Source organism: Cyanistes caeruleus, chromosome 1, assembly GCF_971803275.1.
Source record: "Cyanistes caeruleus chromosome 1, bCyaCae1.hap1.1, whole genome shotgun sequence".
In the NCBI taxonomy this organism is placed as follows: domain Eukaryota; kingdom Metazoa; phylum Chordata; class Aves; order Passeriformes; family Paridae; genus Cyanistes; species Cyanistes caeruleus.
Window position 1 is genome coordinate 104017825 of NC_141701.1, and position 26613 is coordinate 104044437.

The 26613-nt window shown below is 39.3% G+C and overlaps 1 long non-coding RNA gene across 5 annotated transcripts in view; it reads left to right on the forward strand.

Moving 5' to 3' along the window:
• The first annotated feature begins 3240 nt into the window (after window positions 1–3240).
• Window positions 3241–26613, forward strand: part of LOC147655798 (uncharacterized) — a 75441-nt gene continuing 52068 nt past the window's right edge. For 2 of the 5 annotated variants that reach the window (XR_015275172.1, XR_015275180.1), the window contains exons 1-4: window positions 3241–3715; window positions 14550–14658; window positions 16904–17013; window positions 21566–21635. This is a non-coding gene — a long non-coding RNA (uncharacterized LOC147655798). Of the gene's footprint in view, window positions 3716–14549; window positions 14659–16903; window positions 17014–21565; window positions 21636–25947; window positions 26024–26613 lie in introns of those variants that run through there. The other 3 variants (XR_015275171.1, XR_015275189.1, XR_015275185.1) reach the window with 2 other exon arrangements.

Genomic DNA, 26613 nt, shown 5'->3' on the forward strand with positions numbered 1-26613 from the left:
TAGACGTTGAAGAGGGTGTTTGTATTTCAATTTAAAAAAGTTTTATTTCAAGTTTTTTTATTCTAATACCAAAACAGAGCCAAGAAAAGGAGGAATTGCAGTTTTACTCAGGAAGTCAATAAATAGCAGTCAGGAAAAAAATCCTGAAGAATCCCCTGTTGTGAGAAGGCCTGTACACGCTTTAAAGAAATCAAATAATTTGTTCTTCTGTATTCTGTGTGTGAGAACTTGCCTTTCTGTACTACTTTCCAAGCATCTGCACAGGAGGAAAAGAGTAATCACATAATTCACATAATAAGGTGAAAAGAAGAGCCTATACCTTTCCATTTCTATTCTCTGTCTTGATCCCACTGTGCACGGAGGGAAAATTGACGGCTCTAGGCACTCGACCAACTGTGTTTACCAAGCAGTGCTTAACCAGCTTGATAACGATGGCTAATTCTGAGTCAAGCAGATTTATCTATGTAACTCAGTCTTTTTGTGTGCAATAACCTTTCTGCATGAGCTGCTTTTCCAAGATGGTTGGTGAAATGAAGTTGGATACCATTTCATTTGTACATCTGCTACTACTGTTTTTATTTACTTGAGCTGCTAAATTTTTGTGCAGCTTACAATACATGCAGTGTTTTATTGGGGGGTTTGAAGAAAAAATGTCACATCTATGGAGATAAGCAGAGAGGAAGAGGGAGCCAGTGGACATTTTTCCAAATTCATAGGGAAGAAATGGAATGATTTGCACAACTTCAGAAGATAACATGTGCCAATACACTACCACTGCAGAGCATGAATTTGCAGACTGGTCTTCTGAAACCTGCCCAGAGCCATTGTCACTTTCCAGTTTTGAAATCTGCCCATTTGGAATAGAAGCACATAAATCTCTAAGGCTTGTGATGATACATGCCAAGTGCATTTCAGTGGAGTTTGCTGTAATGACTGGTTTTCACAAATCAGTCTTGGAGTATAGCTGTGTCACATAAAAGCATGGTTACCTGGAAAGTGCTGGTAGTGGAACGTGCCAGAATTCTGTATTTCTGACATTGGTATAATCCAATTATGATGGGATTATTTTGGACATTTAAGCAAGAGAATGGGACAGAATTCTATTTTGTGAGTCTGTTTTGCAAGTGATAAATTGAACTTCTGTACCATAAGAAAACCATACCTACACTAGAAAGCTTCCCAAATGCCCACATACATCACAAAAATGGTAGACAGTCTGTTGGAAGAGAAGTGTTCTTGTTAAAAAAAAGATTAGTAACTGGTAAAACACCAGATACAGACTTATTTTAAGTGTTACAAAAGGATTTATTCTTGAACTGGAATTGTCAGAAGGTATACTTTGCTGCTGAGCAGTGAAGCATTGTATGACAAAATAGACATGATAAAAGGAATGATTTCTTATTCCAGCAGATTTCTAGCTCTCTAGAAATACCAACCAATGGTATCTAGAAATATCACTGGAACTGTTTGAGAACAGCTGGTTAGACCTGGAAGAAATGGAATAGGTACAATCCACTTATTTGACTGCTGGAGATCAAGTCCAGCAAGAAGATATTGATGATCCTCTGAAAGCAACAAAGATAAACCAGTGAGTGCATGGGTGATTTCAAGAAGAACAGAGTGATGCTTTTGAAACTGACCCTTCCCCAGTGACATATGACCAGGTGGCCATTATGGAAGCAGAAATAGCTGATGGAATCTTAGAAAACTAACTTATGCAGAACACATTTTGATTCTTTTGGTAAATGTTGCTCAAAGATGGAGGAAAGTGTTCAATAGGATCTGTTCTCTGGTTCAGTGAGTCCATAGAGAAAGCACACAAGGAAAGAGAGACATGGTACAGACTGCAAATGCTGCTGAAAATGCCCTCTTGCCATGTGGTTACAATGAGACTGCTGCAGCGAATAAATGGTATACCAGAGCGTTTCCACAGCTTATGCACCATGCTTAATTGTCAACACTGTGTGAAGATGAAGAAAATCCTGCAGAAGTGGTGTAACTTTTAAAGTTTACAGGAGATATCAATAAAAACTGCTGAGAGACGCAAAGTAGATCTTAGGCAAACAGTTTTTCAAGAACATAGCAGCAAGACCAACACCTAGTAACACTTTTTTTTTCCACCCTCACAGGTCAATAAAGTCAAGCCTAAATAGATCCTTGAACAAAGATTATGAGAAAAATAAACACATTAAAGAGAAAAGTTTTCAGTGTTGTACAAGAGTTCCTATGTAACCAAAACAGTGGTTTGGTGCTGACCAAAGAACACTGTGTGGAAATTGAACTCAAACCGTCTCAGAAGCAAGAATAAGCAACATGCATTTAGTGACTCAGATGATGACTGCACATCAGTTATATCTCACAAAATAATCAAAATATTGATTCTAAGGAGGAGAATGATGTGCACTATCATATCAACAGAGGGTATGAAAAGTAGACTTATGATACTATAAATTTGAAAAACAGTTTCTTCAGAGGGGTTTACAGCCAATCTACATGCTTTCACTGACAAAAAGCATGTACTTACATTTCTAATATTTGAAAAATTATTTTTGCTTCTAGTTCCTTAATTGCTGTAGGAATTTAGGCTCTATAATACATATGTAAATTGCCATAATACGAAATAGATTTGTCAGCATTTAGGAAGGTACTGCTGCTGAGAATATAATCATATGCACAATGGGCAAAGATTATTATAATTATTGTGGCTCTATAGACAGAAACATCTGAAAAATAAAATTAAGAAAAAGATCTCAGGTGACAATAATAATAAAATTAAGTTTTGTGTTTCCTTGACTTTTAGGAGAACTTGGGATAATACAGAAAGTTCTCATGGCTTATTGTGAGACATTGATGGTAAGACTGTTACAGGCTGGAGCTGGATAAAAGTTTTAGTAAAGTGGCAAGGTATTATTGGCTAGAGTTGAAGTAAAATAGAAAGCAGGTAAGACTCTGATCAAAGGGAAAGTATTGTGTTATGCAACCAGAATAATTTTGTGTGACTTAAGATAAAACATTTATTTTTTAAATATTGCTATTATTTTGTAACTTTTTTTACTCCTGCTGTTAAATATCAGCTTTTCTTAAAAGCGTATGCAGCTTCACAATGATGATCCAACTTTTAATGAGAGAATGATATGGGAAGGGTTTCCTCAGGTTTTTCTCTCTTTCTTGTCTCCCTCTCTCCCCCCTGAAGTGATGAAACGCAGAACAGGAGACAGCAGCTGAGGCAGCCAGTCAATAGGAAGCCCTTCACACGCCTCTTCTGCTGAAGGCAATTCTTTGCTGCCTTTGATCACAGGGAGGAAGTGGCCAGAAAAAAGTTGAGTCCTGCCTGTGTGTGGCTGAGGTGGTGGTTTGCAGTGTTCCTACAAGTTCTTTGATTTCTTGGTGAGGTGTCTTCCCATTGTGCCTCCTCTGCCCGGCTGCTCTGGCCTCCCTGGTGGACACCAACTTTGTTGCCACATGTTAGAAATGCTTCACCCTCTCATCAGAGAGCAGCACTAAAATGAATGTACTTGAGAGGTGCCGAGGGGCTCGTTCAATGAAGGGTGCAGGCAGCTGGCCTGGGCAGTGAGAGGAGCACGGCTGGGCCCTGCTGGAGGAGTTGGGGCAGGCCGTGAGTGGGGAGCGCAGGAATGGCTGCGGCCTTCCACTGCGGCCTTCCACTGCGGCCAGGCTCAGCAAACCGTATTGAGCAGTCAGGCTGACTGATGGGGTGAGCGGTCTGCTCTTTTACAGCTGGGGTTATACGCCTAATTGTGTTCTGGGGTCTTTTCTGCAGTGATGCAGTGATGTCCTTGAAAGGTGGCCGTAGCTAAAGTGGGGGGAGCTGTGGTGCTGCAGAAAAATGATCCCTGAAGTGACAGCATGAGGGTGTATTTCTTTACCTGGATGTACGTTTCTGTTTTATGGAGCAAGAAATTATTGTTCTTCCTTTCACAGAAGAATCACAGAATTATTTAGGCTGGAAAAGACCTTCATGACCATTGAGCCCACACTTCCACCAATCACCACCTTATCAATTAGGCCATAGCACTAAATGCTACTCCAGTTGTTTCTTGAACAGTTCTAGGGATGGTGACTAAGTAATCAAATAGTTCACACAAACCCAGGAGCCAGGCCAGAACTAGATGATTTAGACGTGGAGCTAGGTTTCAAAAGCTCCAAAACCAATTTTTTTCAGCAGACCTGTGTGTAATTTTCAGTTTATTAGGAAAATAAAATCCAGCTGGAAAAACTCCACATGGAGATCCATTTCACAGCTTCAAATGTGGCAGTGGAAAACAGTTTTGGCTTCAGATTTGTCTCTCTTTAATTCTAGCAAAACTGGATTTTGTTTTTATTTTAGTTGTGCAAGAGGAAATTTAAATTGCCGCTGAACTAGTTGGCACAACAGCGGTGCAGTTTCCAAAGTCTCTACTGAGTTTATCTGCCAAATGCAGTGTTGTGCTGAGTTCCAGGTAAAACACCAACACATTGCTCCTCATGAAGTTCCTTATCACGCCATTAAATGTTTGGAGAGAAATACATGTGCAGCTGAGTGATTAATGGATAACTGAAAATCACTTCTGTCAACATATCTTTAAAATACTGAGAACCTATTCTTCTTCTTCAGAAGAGTTGTAGGGTCAGGATGGAAAATGAAGGTGTAAACCAGATTAACTTTGTGCTATCCTTTGTGTGGCTAGTTCCTGCCTTTCTACTTGCAGGCTGAGGTGTGCACCTTCCTTCACTCTCCTTGTACAAGCAGGGGATACACATAAAAACTTTTCTTTCTGAAAAGCCATCACAAAGGAGAGCATCTATGTGCAATCCCATGCAGTGGTTTCTGGTAGCTTCTTTTTCGTGTAAACCTTCTAACTTATTTTTTCATTTATTTAATTTCTCAGTGGAGCACTTGGGCCAAATCCTTAAGTGGTATAAATCACGCTGATGCCATTAGCAATGCTGACTTCAGCAAAGCTGTTTTCTGATTTATAGCAGCTGAAGATCTGGACCCCTATTAACAGCAGAGTTTTTGCAACTCTGAATTCCTGGACATTATTGTAACCCATTGCTTAGAAACAGATATAGCTGAAATAAATAAATAAATTCATAAAGGCAGGAATATTATAGGATGTGGCTCTGTTTCTGTGGAAACCTGATCTTTTTCTTATCCAGTTCTTTTTTTCTCAGTTAGCCAATGTAACCTCTATTTCTGTCTATTAAAACTCCTCCTCATTAAGCACAAGGTTCCAGGTTTTTTGCAAGAAAAATGTAGGCAGAGAAATATCAGCTTTTGCATCTGTTTGGTGAATTTGAAAAAAAAAAAGCATCTGAGCTGTAAGGGAAAATGTGGAGGAGGGTGAAGGTAGCAGGAAATGTAATCGTATTAAAAATAAAAATATGAATCAGTTTGAATAATCAGTCTGTAAATTGGTAGCAGCCATGCTACCCATAAAATCTGTACCTTTTTTTTTCCTGTATTTGTTCCACTCCACATTATATTAAGAGTTGCTCTGTCACTTAGGTGTACAACAGGGCACAGCTTGGAGTAATATGACACAATATTAGTTACATAATGGTATGTGACCAATAACATTTAAAAGCAGAATTTGCTGGCTGAATGGCTTGATGGGTTGGTGTTGGAGGGGAAGTTGGATATTGTGGCAGCTCTCTGTCTCCTCATTTTAATTTCTGAGTCACCTTCTCAGCCATGGTGACAGGGCTTTCACATTGAGAACTGCCAATAAAAGATTCAATCCTTTTCTGAAAGCCTCCTTGTGCTAATTAATTTGTACTCTGAAATGCACCTTAATGACAATGGAGGCTTCTGAGCTGCTCCTGAATGCTTTCTACCAGAATAGGTTGCTCTTTCTATCATAATTTTGGACATGGCTTTTGTCCTGTCTGCACTCCTGGTCATATTACAGTGCTTTTTCTTCTTTTTTTTTTTTTTAATATGGTAATCTGACACAGCACTTGAAGCAGTGACGTTGTTTTCTCCTCCTCTGTTTTTTGATTGCTGAATAATGTAGTGTACTTCAGTGGCACAGTGCTGGACAGTGCCAGTGCCCAAGTGAAGAGATATTACAGAAGATTGCAGAAATGTTCTGCATTTTTGTTACCCATGGCATCCAGTATTTTTAAAGCACATCTTGTGTAAATATATTGTTGTGGTAAGCTCCAGGCTGTTCCTGAACTCAGTATAGCCTTATTGGTCTTGTCAAAGCTGTGATTTCTTTTCTGTAGAGAAGGGTCAAGCAGTTTGACCATAGGTGAGATCAGAGGGCATGAAAGCTCCACAGGGGTGAAAACGTACTTTTTATTTTCTTTACTGAAGGAGCATTAGTCAAGTTTATGTGCTATATATAAATAATATTCATCATGAATTTTTATGATATTGCTTGTATATCTGAGAGAAAGACTTACATGCAAGAAATGCTGCCTTTTTTTCCTGTACCTTTCATACTCCCATCAATTGTAATTCTTCCTTTACTCTGCCTGATTTCAGGACATTACTTCCAGGGAAGTTTAACCCAGCCATGTCTGAAAATGCATGTAGGAGTGGGGTGGATCAACCAGCCTCCTTTCCAGAGCTTCATGCTTGTACTGCCTCCCCTGACAGCGAGGAAGAGCAGCTGACTTCCACATTGCTGCTGTTGCTCTCTTCCCTTGACAACATTCTTTCAGTGTCCAGTGAGCCTGGTTGCCAGGAGGGAGCCAAGGCCAACCAGAGACATATGACCACATTTCTGACTTGCTCAAGGAGCAGTTGTGAAAGTGGTGTATGTGTTGTAAAGGTGTTAATGAGGCCTGTAAGAGAGAACCTCAGATGCAATACCGCCACTTTTCTCTCCCAAAGTATTCAGCAGAGCTTTGTGTCAGAGAAGAGAGATGTAAAACTCTAACTGAGCATGTTGTGTTCATTCTGGATTTGTTGAGCCATATGCTTTGCAGCCTGGGGGGCTCATTTAAAGCAGCCTGGTTGGATTTTCAGAAAGTCTTCTATCCTATACCTCAATTGCTAGTCACTTATCAGGGTGTGCAGCCCAAGGAAGGTGTTAACATCCGATTATTGAGAGATGATTTTGCCCAAATTAAGGTGCAAATTAGACCATAGGCCGAAGTCAAAGTCAATAGTATAAATTTTATTTAACAGTGAATGCAAGGTACAGAGATAGGAAAAAAAATAGAAAAGAGGAGTGGAGGGAGAGAGGGAGGGAGGGAGATAGTCACCACCCATGGACCCAGTGGCCTCCTTGGTAGTCCTTGGGCTTCTTGGTCGTGGAAGTCCTGAGATTGTTCAATACTTTTCATTATATGTACAGTTTTACAAACAAAGAAATTAATGCTTCTTTGCTATATAGTTCTCTTATTCTGTTGGTTAAATGATTCCCTTGCTTCTGATGCTGTTTAGGCCAAGGCTCAGTCTTTCTCTTCTTTGAGCGGGTGGGTTGTGAGTGGGTGCCAGAGTTACCTTTTATCCAGCCTGAGCTGAGTTGACTTTCCTTATGGATTCTTCATGTCCATTTTCAGTGATATGTTCTTCTACCCCAGCTTTGTTCACCTCCTGCTAGGTTTGAGGTGTCTCTTGGACAAAAACCTGGGGTGATTTTGTTTGACCAGTGATATGTGTATGAGCAGTTGCCATCCCACATAATTTGCCACAGTGGGAACCCTTGCTGGGATGCCTGGATTACCCAGGATGTGCCAGACCTCACCAAGCCTGGAGCCAGTGCCATTTTGTTGCTCCATTCCGTGCTTCTCTCGTGCCAAAGTCCTTCTGTGGCAATAATGCTCGAGACAGACAACTGTGAGCTTCAGGTCCTTACACCATGCAGTGGCTCAAATGCTCTTTTCCTGGGACTTTTCCCCAGTTCACATGAGCTGTGCAGAGAGGTGGTAAAGATAGTGGAGGGTAGGAGAAAAGACCGAAATAGCAGAAGCAATAAAATGAGTAATCATACATCCATCAATAGCTACCCCAGTTGTTAAAATGCAAATCCAGTTTCAATTATCAATCCAATTCTCATTAGCCACTGCCCCCACCCTGTGCATCCCAGAGACTGGAGTGTTCTTTAATGTGTGGCGGGTGTGAGGCAATGCTGTGCCTGACAGATGTGGACCCAATGTGTTCTGAAATTAGACATAGAATGATGCAGTGGGCCCTGATTTTTAGATCCCCTAGAGGGGTATCCCAAACAGATCTTGTATAAAGATGCATATTTTCTCAGTTAACCAAATCTCAAGGGGATCTTCAGGCCCTGTACTACAATTGATTACTTTTGCGCACTGGAACAAGTGTAAATGGGTTTGCTGAGAAGATGTGCTCACATATTTCAAAGGCTTTAAAATAGGGTTCTCTCTCAACCACATCCACAGAAGAATTTTATAGCTAATGCTCCTGTCCCACTGGGTAATGAAAAATTAACTTTTAGTGTACAAAATTCTCATACAAAATACAAAAATGTCATCACAGAAAAGATTCTGATCTTCAGAGTCATTTGGTTCCCATGGAGATGCCAATTCAATCCAATATATATCATTTCCTCTGTTTATGCCTTGGATAAACATGGTGGAAGCAGGGCATGGGATGGGGGAATTCCCATGGGAAGTATCATAGATACTCTTGATTTAGAGTCTTTTCTTTACCCATGAAGATGCGTCCTCTGGTAATTCTAGGATGCCTTTGCTCTTGCACAAGACTTCTCTTTCAAAAGGAAGAGAGATCTCGAGATTTTGCTACAGGAGTGTTCTGTATCACCGGCAAAGTGTCCAATTACAGACTCACAGATAAAAGGGCCAGATGGAACCATTTATCTTGCCTGAGCTCCTGCATAACACAGAACATAGAATTTCATCCACTGCTTCCTGCATCAGGCCCATAATTTCTTCCTAATCTAGACAATCTTTTCTGTATGCTCTGCATTTGTGCTTTATTTTGGATTGTGGGATTGTCTCGTTCTGTGGATGTATCCCCAGAGAATAGCAGCTACACTTCCCCTTGTTCCCCCTGCCTTCAGGTAGTCCTCACAGTGCTGAGGGGCTGAGGGTAGGACTGCAGACCTCTGGGTTGTGGTGCAGGGATCTAGACAGGTGCTCTGGGGGGACACTGGGAGTGCAGGATTAGCTGCAGCTGCACAGAGATGGGAAGCCACAGCTGTGGAGGGTGTGGAAATCTACTTGAAGCAGTGTGGTCCAGCAGGAACTGGATTGAGCTGTCAAATGCTTGTCACATAACCACTGATCGCCCACCAGGTCATTATAGAGCTTGAGGGGATTTATGAGGACAGCTCGGGGATTTGATTCTTTTTTTTTTGTTTGCTGTCATTCTACTTCTTATGGTGGAGATTTTTTTATTAAATGTTTACCTGCTTAGAATTCAAGTATGCATTCAGATGCACACTATAGTAAAGCAGCTCTGAATACTGAGCTAGTAATTCTGCTGAAATACATGCCTGAGATGACAGCTCACATGAATGCCAGAGAACAACAGGTATATTTAACTCAGTAGTCAGTCGAATGAACTGATAAGGAAAATATACCTCTTTAATCTGATGTCTATCAAGAGCATACTTCAGGCTCCTACATCTAGTTTCAGGTCTGTCTTTGTTCCGAATCAAGCTTTTTTATTTAAATGTCTTGGTTCAGCCTTGGAATTAACCAAAATGGTGATTGCCATATTTTCTGGAAAACAGGAATGAGCACAGCTTCCTTTGCTATCAATTGCTCCCTGCTTTCTTCTGGTGATACCAGCTGTTCCCTGGGAGGGGTGTTTGCTCTGGAGAAAACAAGGAGCGAGATCAAGACAAAATATAAGGAAAAAAAAAAGGTGAATTTTAATTCTGATAAGTAAGGAAGTGCTGTGGATATTGCAGCTGTCCTAGTGCAACAGCAGTGCTTCACCCCAGCCACTCAGACTTCCAAGGATCTTGGTGGAGCTTTAGTGGATATGATGTAGGTAGCTGAACTCCTTTGTGCTTAATGAACAGTGTTGTGTGCTTGGTAGGATTTCTTCTGCATTCTAGAGAGCTCTAGGTATGCTTATTGGGCCAGCATGAGCTTTTAGCAAGCTATGGTGTGGCTCAGGCTGATAGCAGATGGGATCACAAGGTGCAGGGTTGGAAGACAGAAGGCTGTGAACTGGGTGACTTTGTTGGAGCTGGACTCTGGCAGGAGATTAAATCACTATGTTACTTGCTGAAATGCTGAATAAAATTCCTTGTACCCCTTCTTAAAAGCATTTTCCTAACTAATTACCAAATCAGAGCTGTACTGATAAAAGAAAATGTGGGAAGAATAAATCCACATTTTATGGCTGAGGCAGAGAACAAGGTAGAATGTGCTATTCTTTGCTTTTGCTAACATCTTTTAAATTAACACTGCCTAAAAAACAAGCTTGTGTGCTTCTGGCAGTCTGTTCTCTTCACAAACTCCTGTGCACCTGAGTCCATTTCTTGCCAACCTCATGAAATCCAGGGAATACTTGACACTGGATCTGTGTTAACATCACGTTTTGTTTCTGTTGATGGTATTTGCCAGGTGTTTCATCTTTAACAGCTATTATGGCAGGAGTGTTGCCAGCAACCATAACTCTTGGGGGGCTAGTAGCACTTAAGGTCGTTTTTAATTTATTTTTTATTTCTGTACTGTGTATTTCTTTGAAGAAGTTTTTTGGTTTGTGTTGTTGTTTTTTTTTTTTTCAGAAATGATCTCTTCTATTCTAAAGGTGTGAAGGAAGTTTGAAAATATGAACCTTAAGGCTGAAACCCACATTTTAAGAAATGTCACATAAAATTTTGTCAGATCAGAGGATGTGATCAGTAGCTTCTTAATACTCTGACTGTAACTTTTCTTAGGTAGTCTTTTACTGCTTTTCACTTTTTTCCATGGTAGTCTTCCATGTTGCCTTTTTTTTTGCTCTGTTTTGTTTTGTTTGTTTTTTTTCTGTTTTTTGTTTTCTTAAACAGTGCCAAAAGAGAGAAAAGAAGAGCTCTAGTATTTGGCATCTGCTGAAATATGTTATCAAATAAAAATAAAAATCAGCACCACAATAGCTTAATTATATCATAAACGTGAGAGTTCTGTGTTGTGTTGACTTCATTATAGTTACTCCAGGTGGAGTTAATTATGTTAGGTGTGCCAAAAATCAAGTGGTTTCAAATGACTGAGCAAACCTTTAATTGACAAATGGAGATGAATGTCCTCTGTCCTTCAAAAGCCCCCATTTAGGAGAGAAACTTTTGCCACTCATCTTTGAAATCTCCGCAATAGTTGGTAGCTTGGCACTGAATAACCTGATTTTGCTGGCACATATATAAAATCTGTTTCTCCATAGCAACAAGAGATGATAATGGTAAAAAAAATGCAGCTAAGCCATATATGTGCATTTTATTCTGTTGCTCTCTATCCAGTTTGCCTTAAGTGACTTTTCTTTTCAAAGTCAGTATAAAGCTACCAGATAGACTTTTAGGGAGAGGCAGTATCAAGACACATGGTTAAGCTTTACAAAATCAGGATGAATTTAGCTGTTATCCTTCACAAGCATTGCCTTGAATAGGACATTGAGAAAGTGACCATTTCTCAGTGGAAAGCAGCTGGAGTTATGTACCAGGATAAATTTATTTGCAGTTCTTTCAAAATTCTGATCTTGCTTCTTGCTCCAAAGTTCTTTCTAAGCATCTGCTAAATTCACTGGAACTTCTATCTTATTCCCATTTTAACAGGAAGATGTAATCGTGGACTCTAGTTAAATAGAAGATGAAGGAAATGAATTCAGTAAGAAGAGGGAAGGGCAGGATGGCAGAAATAGTTCACTTGCTTTGGCCAGTAATGTGTAAATCTCTTCTTTTTATTCTAAAAATGACAAATGTTTTTGGTAAATCTTCAGAGTTATTTGATAATGTCATTCACTGTTTTCACTAAGTTGCTTTAAAGCTTTCTGCCTGAATGCCTAGTGTCAGGAGGATATACCCCCAGCCTGTGGACCCTATCCAGTTTACAAATCCAGTGGCTTCATGCCAGTCACAGTCTTTCCCAGAAGATCTGCAACGCCTTCCCCTCTTGACTTGCAATAATTCATCCATAATTCAGTATTTCAACAACTCAGACCTCCGTGTGATTGCACCAAGGCTGTGGATCCATTCCCATCAGATCTAGAAAACATAAGGCTTTGCATCACCTCACATGCTAGCAGAGGGCTGGCTACTATGCAAAAGAACAAGAAAAAGAGAGTGTTTATCACAAAGGGCTTCGTGTGCACACACAGAAGAGCAGCAGTGGGAAGGGCTGGCTGTACCAGTAAGAGGCATCATTGTTCAGGAAGGAGGGCAATCATCCCAGCCCACCTACCATGTTTGTATGTCTCTGTGTATGACTATAAAACACAGTTTCCTATCCTGCACAGTCATACCCTAAATAGTGGGGTTGTGGCATATGAAGTGTGAGCCTATGTTGGTAAAAATGTACTTTAAAGGGGGCTGTATCCCTTCAGCACATTTCACAAAAGACCATTATTTCCCTGTGGAGCATCCTCTGCTCCCCTGTACCTGAGATTTTGTAACTAAAGCTTTAAAAATCTGCAGCAGGCAAATTTTAAAAGCAGATACACCATCTCAGCTGCCAAGAGACAGTACTATATTCATCCAGATCTTGATACTCTACACAATGGTGTAGCCTACCTAATTTTTCCTTAATGATTGCTTTCTAACATAAGAATTCTTCCCTCCTAAAGTGACTCACTCTACAGCAAAAAATACACGTTCAAGTGGAGACTGAGAGTGATGAAGAGGCATCTGACCTCCTGCTGTAGTCATATCCCTGCTCAGGAGAGAGCAAGGAAAGGTCACAGGGAGCACAGGGCTGATAATGAGTGACTTGAGGAAACTGACCATACAGCCGAGTCACCTTTTTTTTTCCACAGTTTGCAATATTTTGCACTCAGAATGTCCTTTTCTTCTAGCATTTAATAAAAAAATAAATTAAATTGGCTCAGTCATATAAAAAAAATCTGGACATTTATTGACACCAAGTGATCTGAAAAACAGAGTTAATATTTTTTCCTGTTTTCTTTCAATGTATCTGCATCTTCCGTAGATCCAGCACAAGACACAGTCACACTGCGAAGAACTGAATTATGATTAAGCTTGTAAGAATAGCAGAGACATCTGTCTGTTTTGAGCAATAGGTATGCCAGACCTCCTTGCTTCTTCTCCTGAAGGAGAATTGTATGAAATGAAGGAGGATGAGGTAATCATAATTGTCTCCAACTTTAGACAAGAAGGCAAAGCAGAACTCTGATTGTTCTTTACTGCAGTGACACAGATTCAGATGCTCTTGCATGCCATTGCAATTGTGTATAAACTCAAACCCAGAGAAGAGTCATGACCTTTTTTGTTATTTTGGATCTATTTTTTTTTAATTGCATAAAAAGAAAACTTTTTTCTTTTTCATGATATTAATCATCTGTTTTGATGTGGAATAGTAGTATATGGTTGTAGGTAACATACAGAACACAGGTGAGACAGCACTGCCAACAGAGATAATGAAATTGCTCAGATATAAAAAGTTAGGTTTGAATACTGCTGTGGATCACAATCTAATTTTGTTAAATTTTTATTTGATGCTCAATTTTACCTGTTTTTAAATTACACCACAGTATAGATGTAAAAGAAACCAATATTTTCCTCTGAAGAAGTAATTTCACTTAAGCTATAAAATAATTTGAAGCTTGAAGCAATTATAACACCAAGCAGACTTTCAGAAATGCTATTTCCAAACAAATACTTTCTTGGACAAATATCTCCTGAGCTGCATTACCTTTACAACCTGAACACCTTACATTATTTTTGATCAGAACACTGAAAACGTTTCACTGGCCCATCACTGTAGTCTGAATGTTCCAAGAACTACATTTTATTAATCCCTTTTCTTATCTTTTTAATAAATGCCATTCTGGTTATTTCCTGCATTAAAAAAAAAAAAAAAATCCTTTCCTGGATAACAAGCTCTATGCATTCTGTCACATAGTCAACATTACTGCTGATGGACAGCTTAGGCTTTTTCTTTCAACCTAATGATTTCATTGTCTAAAACTCATGCTGATATTTGAAACATATTTTCAAGTTTGAAATCCCAAATGCCAGAAATATAAAGTAAATGTGGGCATGGCAAACCTTTTCAAAATAATTGGGAGAACGGGAACAAAACAGAAAAGTGAAACATATATAGCAATAGCTGTTAAAAAAAATCTTTTAAGCCAAATGTCAAGAGAAATAGTTAAGGAGTTTCTCCTTTAACTTAAAGCAATGATGAAGAAAGAATCTGCTGCAGCACAGAGAGCTAGAGAGAGGTGAAAATGGTGGTGCTTAGTGCCCTGGATTTTATGGCCAGATCTCCCCGACATCTCACAAAAGAATATATCAGTGGTTCCAGAGCAGTTTTGCTGTCAAAGCATGAGTGCAGGAAGCAGGTAGAGACATTTCTAGAAAGGCAACTCCAAAAATCATTCTGCTTCTTTCTCCTCATGCTGTGTATTTTTTAAGCCTCTCCAGAAATCTCTTTTATAGGTGGGAAAAGCAAACTGAACAGACTGGGATGTTTCCTTGCAAGACTGCAGATGGAGGCCATGTGTGCACGGCACAGGAGCCCAAGCTGACCCATAAACAAGCTATTAAGGTACTAAGTCTTCCACATCTGGTTATTGCAGAGCTGGAATGATAGACTGATATTTGTGCTGTTCCTTGAAGACTGATTTAGCTTTCAAAAGCCTCATCATTTCACACAGTACAGGTCAAGCTTTATAAATGCCAATTTCCTGGCACAAGTAATTTCCAGCATCTCCTTACCTGCTCAGAGTCCAGCTCCACATTCTGATAATTCAGTTATCCTGAATTTGAACAAGTTGCTTCCAGAGCCATTTGCAGGATTGGGCTCAATAAACTAATGCTTTTAGGTTTTATTGCAATTACAACTACTTGTAATTAAGTGCTTTATTTTTTAAAGGGTAATCCAGAGATTAAGAAAAAAAAAATAAAAACTCTCTTGTTTCCCCAGTAGATGAGGGGATCTAGGCATGTGAATTTGGGGGGTGAAGATAATTTCTGGTGAGTGCTTATCTGTCTCAGGGTTCACCTGCAGCCTGATTGTGAGTACAGTTGCAGTGCTGCCTCTTTTTTTCCTCATTTTTTTCCTCTGTGTATATGCACATGCAGCTTTGCTTTCATTAAATACAGATTTCCTTGATGTTTATGCAGGATTCAAGTGTTTCTCTATCAAATCACTTGCCATGGTATATGCCAAACTTCCCAAAGCAAATACAAGCTGCCTGCTACATATCCACTAGAACATAACACAGAAGCCAAATCTCATCTCAGTCCTTTCCTTGGGAACGATTAATGCTCACTCATCTGAGTCCAACTTTCTAGAGCTCATGTTACAACGTTCCTACCCAATTATGCTTAAAACACAGTGGTATATGGCGTTTCTATATAAGGAACATGCTAATGTGTTTTGTCACCCAACACATGGTAAAAGTGTTTCAGTTCCCAAGAGGAATGGTCTGTGTGTGTGGGAGTTCCAGCCGCACAAGTCCAACTGCATATATTTGCTGCAGCATGCTTCACTTTTCTGAAAGTGAAATTACACCAACTCCAGTAGTATAATTTTCTTCTGCTTTAAAGGAAAAAAAAAAAGGACCAAGTCCTGGTAGAGGACTAAGGAAACATGATTAATGGTATGCATGCACTTACAAAAGAGAGAGAAAGAAGAAATTGAGTTAAAGGAATGAATTGGCCTCCTTACGTTTTGATATTGCTTACAGGGTAGCACAAGGGAAGATGTGTGTAGTTTTGTCACGGACTTTGGTGGAGGTGGGTATCTGAGGAAAGCCAATGCAGCCAGATTACTGTGTATGATATGCACTGTGAAGTATCACTGTGGGGTTATGATGAAAGATGTGGCTGGTCCAGGGGGAGCAGCTGAAGGGGGAGGATTAGTTACTGCTATGCTCTGTGCCAGACTGCTTGCCCATTTGTCAGCTCCTCAGCTTTGTCTTGCTCTATGCAGTTCCTAAAACGGAGCCCCAGACAGCAGTTAGGCAGCACAGAAAAACGCACATCTATAATAAGCAAAGATTTGCAATAAAATCCCCCAATATGTTTCCCAGCTCTTTCTAAATGCTGTTCGACTTTCCCTTACCGATACTTGTTTAAAAGAGACGTGTTCTGCAGTGTCTACACACCAGTCCTGAAGAGATGCAGCCTTCTTTCTATCAGTCACTGCTGCTACTTACCGTTATCTACTAAAGGCCTGCCTAACCTTATGTTGCCCTGTAAAACTCACAAAATTATCAAGAGACTGTTCAAAATAGACTGTGCAGTGCTTATGGATCTGGGACAGAGCTATTTAAGGCCTGTGCTTCTGTGGGTGTAGGTCCATGATCCCTGGCCTTTTCTATAATTACTGTTCAACTACATTGGGGTTTTGTCTTTGAATAGAAGAGTTCAGTGCAACAAAGCAGGGGGAATTAATGGAAAATCAAACTAAAAAGCAACAGAAAAGCTTTAAGAAAGTATATTTGTCTGGTGGGGAGAAATGGGGGAAGAAGGAGACAGTGATGAACTGTGATGTAGGTGATATTCCCAGGGCTTCCTCCCAAGTCATTGCCAGGACTGGCAATGCTGCCAAGGAGGTCATTAACTGCCTAGCAGACTTTTGCAGAGGAGGAAAATGGGATGGTTTATCCATATAGGATATATGAACCTGTGTTTTTAGCAGGATTAGTTGAGAGCCCTCCAAACTGCCTGCACTACATCAAACACCACAGCTGCATTCCCAGATGTGTTCAGGGGTAAGGGGCAGGTTTGCATCCATCCCCATCCTGCTTGGCCTTATGAAGGATGCCTCTGTGTTTGTTTTGCAGAGGAGGTGTTTTATACTTAGAGCAGGTTCCTGGTACCTTGAGAGACCTGAGACATGGACTCGTGAGTTCTTCATAATTCAGAAGCAGCTGGAATTTGCTAAGCAGCGTGGGTAAGTTTTTGAGGCTGTACCATGTGTAAAGCCTGCTCCTGGATCCCCATGCCCCTTGCTTGCCCTCACAGGGTTGCCTAGAGCTGATCTGAAATGAGGACTTAGCTCTTTGTGGAGAGCAGAGGCAGCCAAAAGTAGTTTTTTCAAAGCAAAATAGTCTTTCTAAAGTGAATCAACATTTCTCAGTCAACTGGCTAAGCACATTGCTTGGGTAAGGGCTCTGCCTCACGGCATCCTTCTTGGGCAGAGAGCAGCACATCTGCTCAAGCTCACTTTGTCAAACCTGGAAAACATTTATCAATGTCTCTCTCACACTTACCCACCACATCTCTGCCTCACCTGCTGCTATCCTCACAGGACCCCTCTGGCCAAGCTGAGTTCCATGTTGGAAAGTGGTTCTCAGAGAGGATGCTGCTTCCACATTCTCTTCAGAGAAACTGTTTATCCTTCTCTGCTCAGTTCCAGATGGCTCATTTACCTCCAGTTCAGACAAATGAAGGCAAATGTCCCATTTTTTTCCGTTGGACTTTTTAATACCACCTTAGTAACTAATTGTTTCGATCCTGACACTTCAATTTGTAGCAAATATTCCTGCCAGAATCATGCCATAGCCCCATTCTTTAAATCCAGCACCTTTCCCAAGTTTTTCCATCTGCTGCTTCATTTTTGCATCCCTCCCACTCTGCCTACAGCAATCACTTCAATTTCTAGTCCTCTCCCCATTGCAGCCCTTTTAATCACTGCTTCCTTAGTCTTTTGCACAGCTTCTTGCATGTCTCCCTGTTCCTGCAATCCTTTTCAAAACACCTTTTGGCCCCTTTTGTAAGAGTCCCTGTTCCTGCCATATTGCCTTCTATATAGCCACACCAATACTGTGAGTCACAAGGGCTTGGCAGTGGGTGCAATCCACTGGGAGATGTGATTCTGATGTTAAAATGGAACCTGAGCCGTTTCCATGAGTGCTTTAGTTTGGTTTAGTTTCTCCATCAGAAAGAAAAGTGATCAGGTGAAAACAGTGGTTTTGCATTATACTTTTTTTGTGATATTAGAGAGTTTAGAAGGGTTAAAGTAAAGGTGCAGAATTTCAGCTTTGAGACAAAGTAATTTTTTTCAGAGCATGGATATATAATTTTCATTCATTGATGGCTTAAACTAGTTTTGGTATGTTTAAAATAAAACAAAGTTTTAAATATCCACATTTCCTTGCATAATGAAACTTATTTCACATTCTGAATACTCCTGCCTCCTACTTCTTTTAGAAGCACCCATTTTAGATTGGAGTATTCTGAGATGTACTTCTACATAACTTTTTGTGGCGATTTTCCTCTCACCCAGTCATGGTGCTACCACCCAATTTAGTGTTCCAGAACCACAGCTGGAGTGGTACAATTCGTGTCCTCAAAATTTAATTTTGTGTAAAATAAACAGAAATTGAATTCAAAAATTTCCCATTTTATCCCAGAGAAACCATTTTTGTAAATCTTAAGCCTCCACTCAACTCTCTCACTTTTCTTACACCACAAAATCAGGTCCTTCTTCTCCTCTACCAAAAGGTAAAAAAATATCCTTCAGAGACTCCATCAAACTAAAGGACAAAACTGAGCCAAAAAACCCCCCAACCCAAATGCTTTCAAATTCCCTATAATTTCAGAACTTGCCTTGATATTTACCAAACTTCTTGGAACAGGAGAGGATAAAAGGTAACAGAAAACAATCTTATACAATATCTTTTCTGTGTGGGTAGCTAAGGGACTTAAAATCACATCAGTGTTTGATTTATTATAGTAAAGGTGATGAGTCTAAGCAAATTTTCTGAATAAGAAACCATTAGGGGACATTCAGAGCTACCAATGGGATCTTCTTTTACCTATGTTTTCCGATAACATTTCAGAAATGCTCAAGAGACTTCAGCAGCTCAAGTGTTGCATCTATTAAAGGTTCCAACAGGCTCTAGTAAATTATTATTTATTATTTTTATTACACTATTGCCTAAATGTCAAATTATTCACAGCTGTTGCAGAAAAAGAGGCACAATCTTTTTATGGCATCCTTCCTACATTACAGGAATTTATAGCAGATATTTTCAGTCTGGGCTGCTGCTGAGGTGAAATTCCTACCCCTTAGATAGCTGGTGCTATACCAAGTTGCATTCCATCACGCTGTGTGTCATGTCACTTTACGCCCTACTGTGACACATGATATTAATAAGAACTTCCTTCCACATTCCCTCTCCCAGCTGGTGATGCTATTCCCCTGGGGAGAATGGGCTGCGGATACAACTGTGTGGTTTAATACATCCAGGCACCTGGTGGTCCCTGGAGGGTTTGATGAGTAACACTGATGAATGCTCCCTGGATACCGCTGCCACTTTGGCCCCTCTCACAGTACTGGTGCTCCGGGGCAGAGAGGAGGGGAAAGCAAGCGGAGGGCTTGGATTCCAGCTTTAAGTCACGGGAATTGCGCTTTCCCTTTATTCCCCAACTTCATCCTTCATCACCTATCATGCAGCTCTCAGAGGAAAAGAATAAAAGGAGATTATACACTTTGGAGAAGAAGCAAGTATATTTAGTTGCTGCTGATCTTGTAACTTTTGTTACTTTGTATGTGGCCAGCCATCCATTCTTGCCAATTACCAATGCGGTGCTTTGACAATAGCGGAATGAGATTCACAGCTACGCAGTCACAGCTTGAGACTTTGCAAATGAACATTCATAGCATGCTTCTCAGCTTCCTTTTTATAGAAAAACTGGCACTTGCAATTATATACTTTTTAACAAATACTCCTTCTGCATCTCTAGTCTCCAACTTTGCTTTGTGATCCTAAGGGAGCATTCTCGCACTTGGACTAAACTTCCCAAAAATAAAATGAGAAAGAGGCAAATTATGTCCTCTCATAAGCAGAAGTAGCTAACAGAAGCTATTAAATGAAGATATCAGTCATATGATTCACTCTTTAAAAAATATTGTTAATCTAAAAGTTTTACTATTTTTGGCATCACCAACTGCATCTAATCCAAGAGAAAAGACTTTCAAGCTAAAAGTTTTTATTTCTTGGGGAAAAAAAAAAAAGATATGACACATTAAAAGCATGAAAAACCTCAAGGCAAGATGAAACAGTTCAATGTCCTTAAATCTACAGTAATGCCTGCTAAAAAGGAGGTGATAACAGACCGGTACTAATGGTCAGCAGGTAGACTTGGGGTGCTGCAGGTCACAAGAGACTAAGGCCAGTGAGGTTTTAAAGTGAATGTCTCATTTATGCCTCACGTCAAACTTAGAGTAGCCCAGAGCATATTTATTTCAAGTTTTAGCTGACTGCAAAATGAATTTTAACTGAGAGTTACTTGCTAAATCAGCTGTGGAAAAAACCTGCAACCCCTTAACAAGGGATGACCGAGGAATGCATTTGTTTTGTTTTGGTTCTGAGTTTGACTAGAACAGAGATGAGCAAAACCTTCTTCCCTTGTTTCAGACAACTGGCATCATGGCTATGTGGTTGCAGGGCAGGGTGATCCCTACTCTGTATTTTTGATTGATTTTTTCTTCCTTTCTTTCCTGTTCACACAGACTTTGTGTTTCTTCTCCTATATCCTCCCAGCATCAGGCTGGGTCCTAGTTACTGCATCCCAGCTTCAGTCCCAGCTTTGTCGGGGCGGGGGCTGACCCCATCTCCTTCCCAGGAGAAGCAAATGGATTTGTCAGTGATAGACAGATTTCCTAGCTAAACTCAGGCAAGCAAACATTATCAAACCTCCATTTAAGATGATGGGGTTGTGAGGTAAGAAAAAATCTTCACTTAAATCCTCATTACTTTAAACCATTCACACTGGGAAAGGAGGAAAAACTTCCTATTTTAAACCCTTCAACAAGGTCTTCCTTCTTGCTCCCCATCAGGCACTTTGTCTGCAAATCTGCCACAGACATTCTTCTCTTTAAAAAAGTAGCTTTGTTTAACCAGATTTTACCCAAACAAAGCACTTTAGCTTGTAGTTTCCTGGGTGAGACTGGCTGTCCATTACAAGTGCAGTGAGGTTCTCAGGAGGTTGTCAGAGACAGAATTTTCCATAATATGCTTAGGAAGTCTTGTTTTCTAACAGCCTACTGTTACATTTAGCCATTGTAGTCAGACAATGTAGTTCAACTGCATGCTTTTCATAAATGATTAAAGAGCTATTTCCATCATGTAGTACCACTTCCTTGCGTCATGGACACCACCAAAAACAAGGTGGTAACATCTGATATGGACATACCTATCAGAACTGCAGACTGTATCCATAGAAATAAATAGAATTCACTCAATTTAGGATTGTAAAATATCACTGAAGGTACACTGGTGAGTCACAGTTTTTAAAAGGAGTTGGGAGTACAGGGCAAATAATGAAGAGCTCAAGTCTGAGTTATCTATCCTTGCTTATGAAGACTATCATTAGAATTCTACAGATGTGCCAAATTGAAGAATTTCTAGGCATAACTTGTTCTCTAAGGAGGAAACATATTAATAATCAGTCCTTTACAAAATGGAATTAAAGTACATTGTTTTTCTAATTTTAAGGCATATACTGCAGTCCTAATTCACAAAACTGCTACATCATCATGATTCCTGTGATAATAGACAAGAAATCGTAAGTCCTTATTTTGTTGTGTTACAAATCTGAATATTTTAGCAATATGACTATGAAGTAGGTGTGGACAAGTTCTAATTGTGTGGTTATGTATTCTTATTAAGAATCTCACTTTCAGGTTTTAAAATAGAATGTTTCCTTTTATTTTTTAAATTTGTTTTGGAGTCTATTATTCACAATTTTTTATATTAATTCCACCCCCCCTTTTTTCTGTCACTGAGACTAATAATATGAGTAACATTTAAGTTTTTCTACTTGTTATCTCTTTTTTTTTTTCTTTTTAAAATGTTTACTCTTTCCATCTATGGGATGCAACTTTTAAAATTTAAATTACTGAATAGGTTTTAAAAATTTATTTCTCCTTTTGTTACTCTGCCTTTTCAGTCTTGCTGAACTTTCTGATGATTCAGAAGACGGAAAAAAAATCAGTTCTGTTCACTCAAATGATTATAGTCACAAAAGAAGAAAATAAAATGAAAAGTCATGAGAATTTTGAAATCTACTGAAACCAGAAGGCTTATTTAATTTTATATAATATATCCTGTTAAAAAAAGAAAAAAGAGACTGCTTAAATAGCATTTTTTAGCCAAATCTTGTTCTTGACACAATCCCATTTTTTTTACAAGAAAAACTTCCAGATGACAGTTTTCAATCTTAACAGTTGCTAGTTGTAGGAATGACAGAACAGTTGGAGCAGTGAAGCTTTAAGCTATTGTTCTTTTCCTTGGAGTAGCCTTGAAAGAATGCATTTGCAGCCTTACCAAGGATGAACAGTTTTTTAACAGATGATTAAAATTTAATTTCTTTTTCATTGACATCAATCACCAAGGAAAATATCTCGATTCTCTACTGCATGTAGTCATTTGGAGGATAAGTAGAAAATACTTCTAAACAGTGTAAATGGCTGCAAAAATTCTGTGCTGTCTATTATTGGTATATATTTTTGCTGAGTTTGCCTAACTACAAATCTGTGTGATATAGTAGAGCAATGTACAAGAAATGGACAATCAAACTCCATACCAGTATTTTGACCACATCAAGGAACTGAGAGGAGCCTGTTCTGTTTAAGAATCATAAGATTGTCACACATGCATGTATTATATTATATATATATATCAGTAGCTGCAAACCTCATTTTCTCAGGCAGCGTTACATCATCTAAAAAAGAAAAAAAGCAGCCTTTGCTGGTAAACTGTTAATAGCCATGACAGTCAGATTGGATTAAATAATTAAACTGGAATAATGGTATTTAATTAGGAAGACACCATTAATTGGCAACTGATAAAATTGGATCAATTTTCTAGCATTGGTGAAAGGTTTTTATCTTGAAAAACTAACCTTGAGATGAAAGCCAGCTAAGCTATAGACTTATGTGGACAGACTTTGGCTCAGCATGTAGCAGCGAAATTCAGCACAGCTTACAGTCCCATAGTCATGATTAGGTTTCCAATACAAAGCATGGGAATTCAAAAGTTTCTGTTTTGGTAGTCCTTTACATCTTCAGGAGCCCAAAGGATGTAAATCACACATGCTGTGAATTTCTTTGATAAGCCAAGATGCCCTCGTTTATCAAAGAGTGGCATTGCACATCACAAAAGTGATGCAGCTTCTGCCAGTGTACTCGGCCTGCACTGAAATTGGTGGGCTGAACCTGGAATGAATTTTTCATGTTTCAAATTCCCGCTCTTCTGTGTGCCACACTGACTCTCCTTTCAGCTTGTCAGCACAGTCTGTCTGTGTGTATGGGTAGCTGCCACCATGTGATCTGCACTTCCCTCTTCCTATGTGTTTGTAGCCTTAGGGACCACTGAAAATGATACCTGATGTCTTGAAGGCCTCTGGGTGCACAGGTGTATGTACAAATTTTTATATTTATAAATATAAATGTATACATACATGTGTATATGTATTTATACATGTATACGTATATGCGTGTGTCTGCATGCTCATGAAATATCACACGCATTTATGTCAATGCCCAGTTAAACAAAATTGTGGTTAAGTTCTATTCCTCTCTGAAGTTCTTGCTTTGAAAGAAGGCATCCTAGGTGCTAAAAAATGTACATGGAAATAATCTGTGATTTAAAATCATCCCAAATGCTGAAATATCAATAGGTGTTTTATGTCAGCGGGCTTGTAAAAGTCCTGCCACATGCTGATTTGTACCTCTAGATCTAGTTCAAAAGTCCTGTGATCCTACTCTGTTTGCCATATGTCAAATCTCACATTGTGCTATGGTCACACCAGTGTTGACTCGAGAGAGGAGCCTTGCAGGTGGCTGAGTAGCCTTCGCTGCCAAGCAAATTGGGTACACATCAGGGCTTGAGGGAGATGGACAAAGTGGAAAAACAAATTGTTATAACTGAATTGCAATGAGAAAGACATAGCCCAGTGCTAGAACCTAGGATAGCTATGCTTTTGCACAATATATAAAAGAAGGGAAGAGTGATAAGTATGATAGCTGTGAAGTCTTTTGTTTGGTTTGTTCTAAGGAAAAATGGTGTGGAAGGCCTTGTCCCCTCAGTCTAGCTGTTGAAGCACTGTTTGAGTACTGAATTTTTATCATTTGGATTTCCTATGGCTGTTAAAATAAATGCTAGCTGAAATACTAGTATGAAAGCCCAAAGAAATTCATCAAACATCTGTATTTAAAATAAGCAGACTATTTCCCCTCTGCCTGGATTCTCTATTTGGATAATGGTTTCCATATACTGAAGTCTAAGTATCACCCACTGTCTCTTTTGCTGTAAATTCTTTTTTGGATGAGGAGCAGTATTTGAAAGTATTTATGTAACTGAAGACAGAGATTTGCCATTAGTAAAAGTTGTTTTAGAAGTGCAAAGCTAGTTACCTTAACCTCAAAGTCAAAACTTAATTAAGCTCTACTTTAAATTGCTACAAATGTAGAAATCTGGTATCTGACTTGCAGTCTAAGTTATTTACTTTTCCAAATCATAATGTAAATGTTCTGGTCTGAAAAAGACTGAAAAGAATGTCTGGCACATGTACAAAGAGAGGACTGAAACCATTGGGATCACTGGCAGGGAGACACTAAAGTGGTCAGAGATATTTAGCAGTCTTTTAAGGCACTTATCTATAATTTTGGAGGATGCAAGTATCTAGAATTGTCCCTAAGCTGCTTAGACTTGATAGTGCTGACACTGACACCTCTAAAAAAATTTAGGGCAACTTAGGGGGACACTGAGATGTAGCTGACATGGGCTGCTCCCAAAGAAGTCTGCCTCTGTCCTCAAGAGGGAACTGAGGAACAATCACTTCCCTTGGCTGAAGCTGGTCTTGTAAATACTTCTCAGAGACTCTTAAAGCATTTTAGTTCTTGTGTATTTTGATTCCTAATCCAAAACCCTGTGTGGGTTGGTTCTGGAGACCAATACAATTGGTACTGTGAAAGCAAAGCTGCTTCAGAAGCAGTGCCAGGACACGGTCTTACTTTCATAGATACAGTACATTTTATTATTGTGTGAGCAAGAAAAGAGTGCAGCTAAAGCATCAGAGCTAGCCAATAAAAAATGAAGCACTCTACAGAAGCATTAGGGTGCTTAAAAAATTAACTCCAGGCTCATGTATGCAAAACTTAATTATGTAGGCTTCAAATCCCATCAGAGTCATTGTTTAACTGCTCTCCTCAGAAACTAGGCTAACTCTTGAAACCTTTCATATTTATCATTTATTTTAAAAACATTTTAAATGCAGAAAATGTTTAAACTTTAAAGATAATTCAGCTTCTTTGTCCTGGGTTAAGTTTGTTATGAGGATTTTGTTGTATTGCCATTTAGACTGATTCTGTACAAATACAGATATGAATGAAATAAGACCCTTGAGCCCACAATTAAAATGAACATAAGCTGGCATTGCTTTATTAAAGCTCATGGGGGCAGATTTGCATTAGTAGAAGAGTTTGCTCTTGTCTAGTTTTGAAAATGTTATTCAACATGGCTGGCATCCTAGTCAGAAAACAGGAGTTTTCACAAACCAGAAAACCTGCAGGAAGAAGTAAAGAGTCATCCTATGCTAATTTTTTGAGATTTTTTCTTCACCAAAACCTAGAGATATTCCTGGGCAGTGGATGCTCATTGCAGTACAAAAAAACTGTTTTGAGATGTTATAAACATTTTTTAACCTGTTGACATTCAGTGTCCACACAGATATTTAAGAAATGTAGCTGTTTTAAGGCACAAATAATGAGCTCAATGAATCCTATATGAAAATGACTATATTTGAGGTTCTGAAACAATCCAGGATGTAATGACAAATATTTTATATCTTATTTTTATTTTTATGGTTGAAAAAGAGAAGGAGTAATGCTACATCTTCCACTATCAGAAGAATCAACTCATCCCTAATAGTTCTTTGAAAGATAAGAAAAGGTATTTTACTTTATCTCCAGTCCTGCCCATGCTTAAGTAACATTAGTGTTTGATGATAGTACTTGTTGTGCAGCAGCATTGGGGTCTGCCAGGGTCTTGGTCCTGCTAGAAACTTCTTTGTTTCAGTCCCTCTTTTCTCAGTTGTTCAAGGAAACATATTCATAATGGGAGCATTTAAGATACAGCTGATCTTTTAATGCTCTGCAGCTAATAACAATGTTGGGTGTAGATGCTGGCATGCTTTTTAGCACTGTTGAAGTGCTTTATAAGGGATTTTGCTGCCTGAGTCCCGTTAAGGTATATGGAAACCACATGGCCAGATTATCAAGTACCACTTAAAAAAATGTAGGTTATTCTGTCTGTAACAGAGGACAGGATTTTCAAGCTATGCAGTACTCCTCTTTTTTTAACCTGTCTCAGGTTTTATTTTCTGCATTTAGCTCATGGAAATTGCTGTAGATAAAGAATCATCCTGCAGGCTGGATTCTGGGTCATACCCTGCTTGCCACTGCTTTAGTTTACCACCACTGACTGTGTGGACGTAGCTTCTGCTGAAGTTCTTTTAACAACATGCCATTTGGGGCCACATA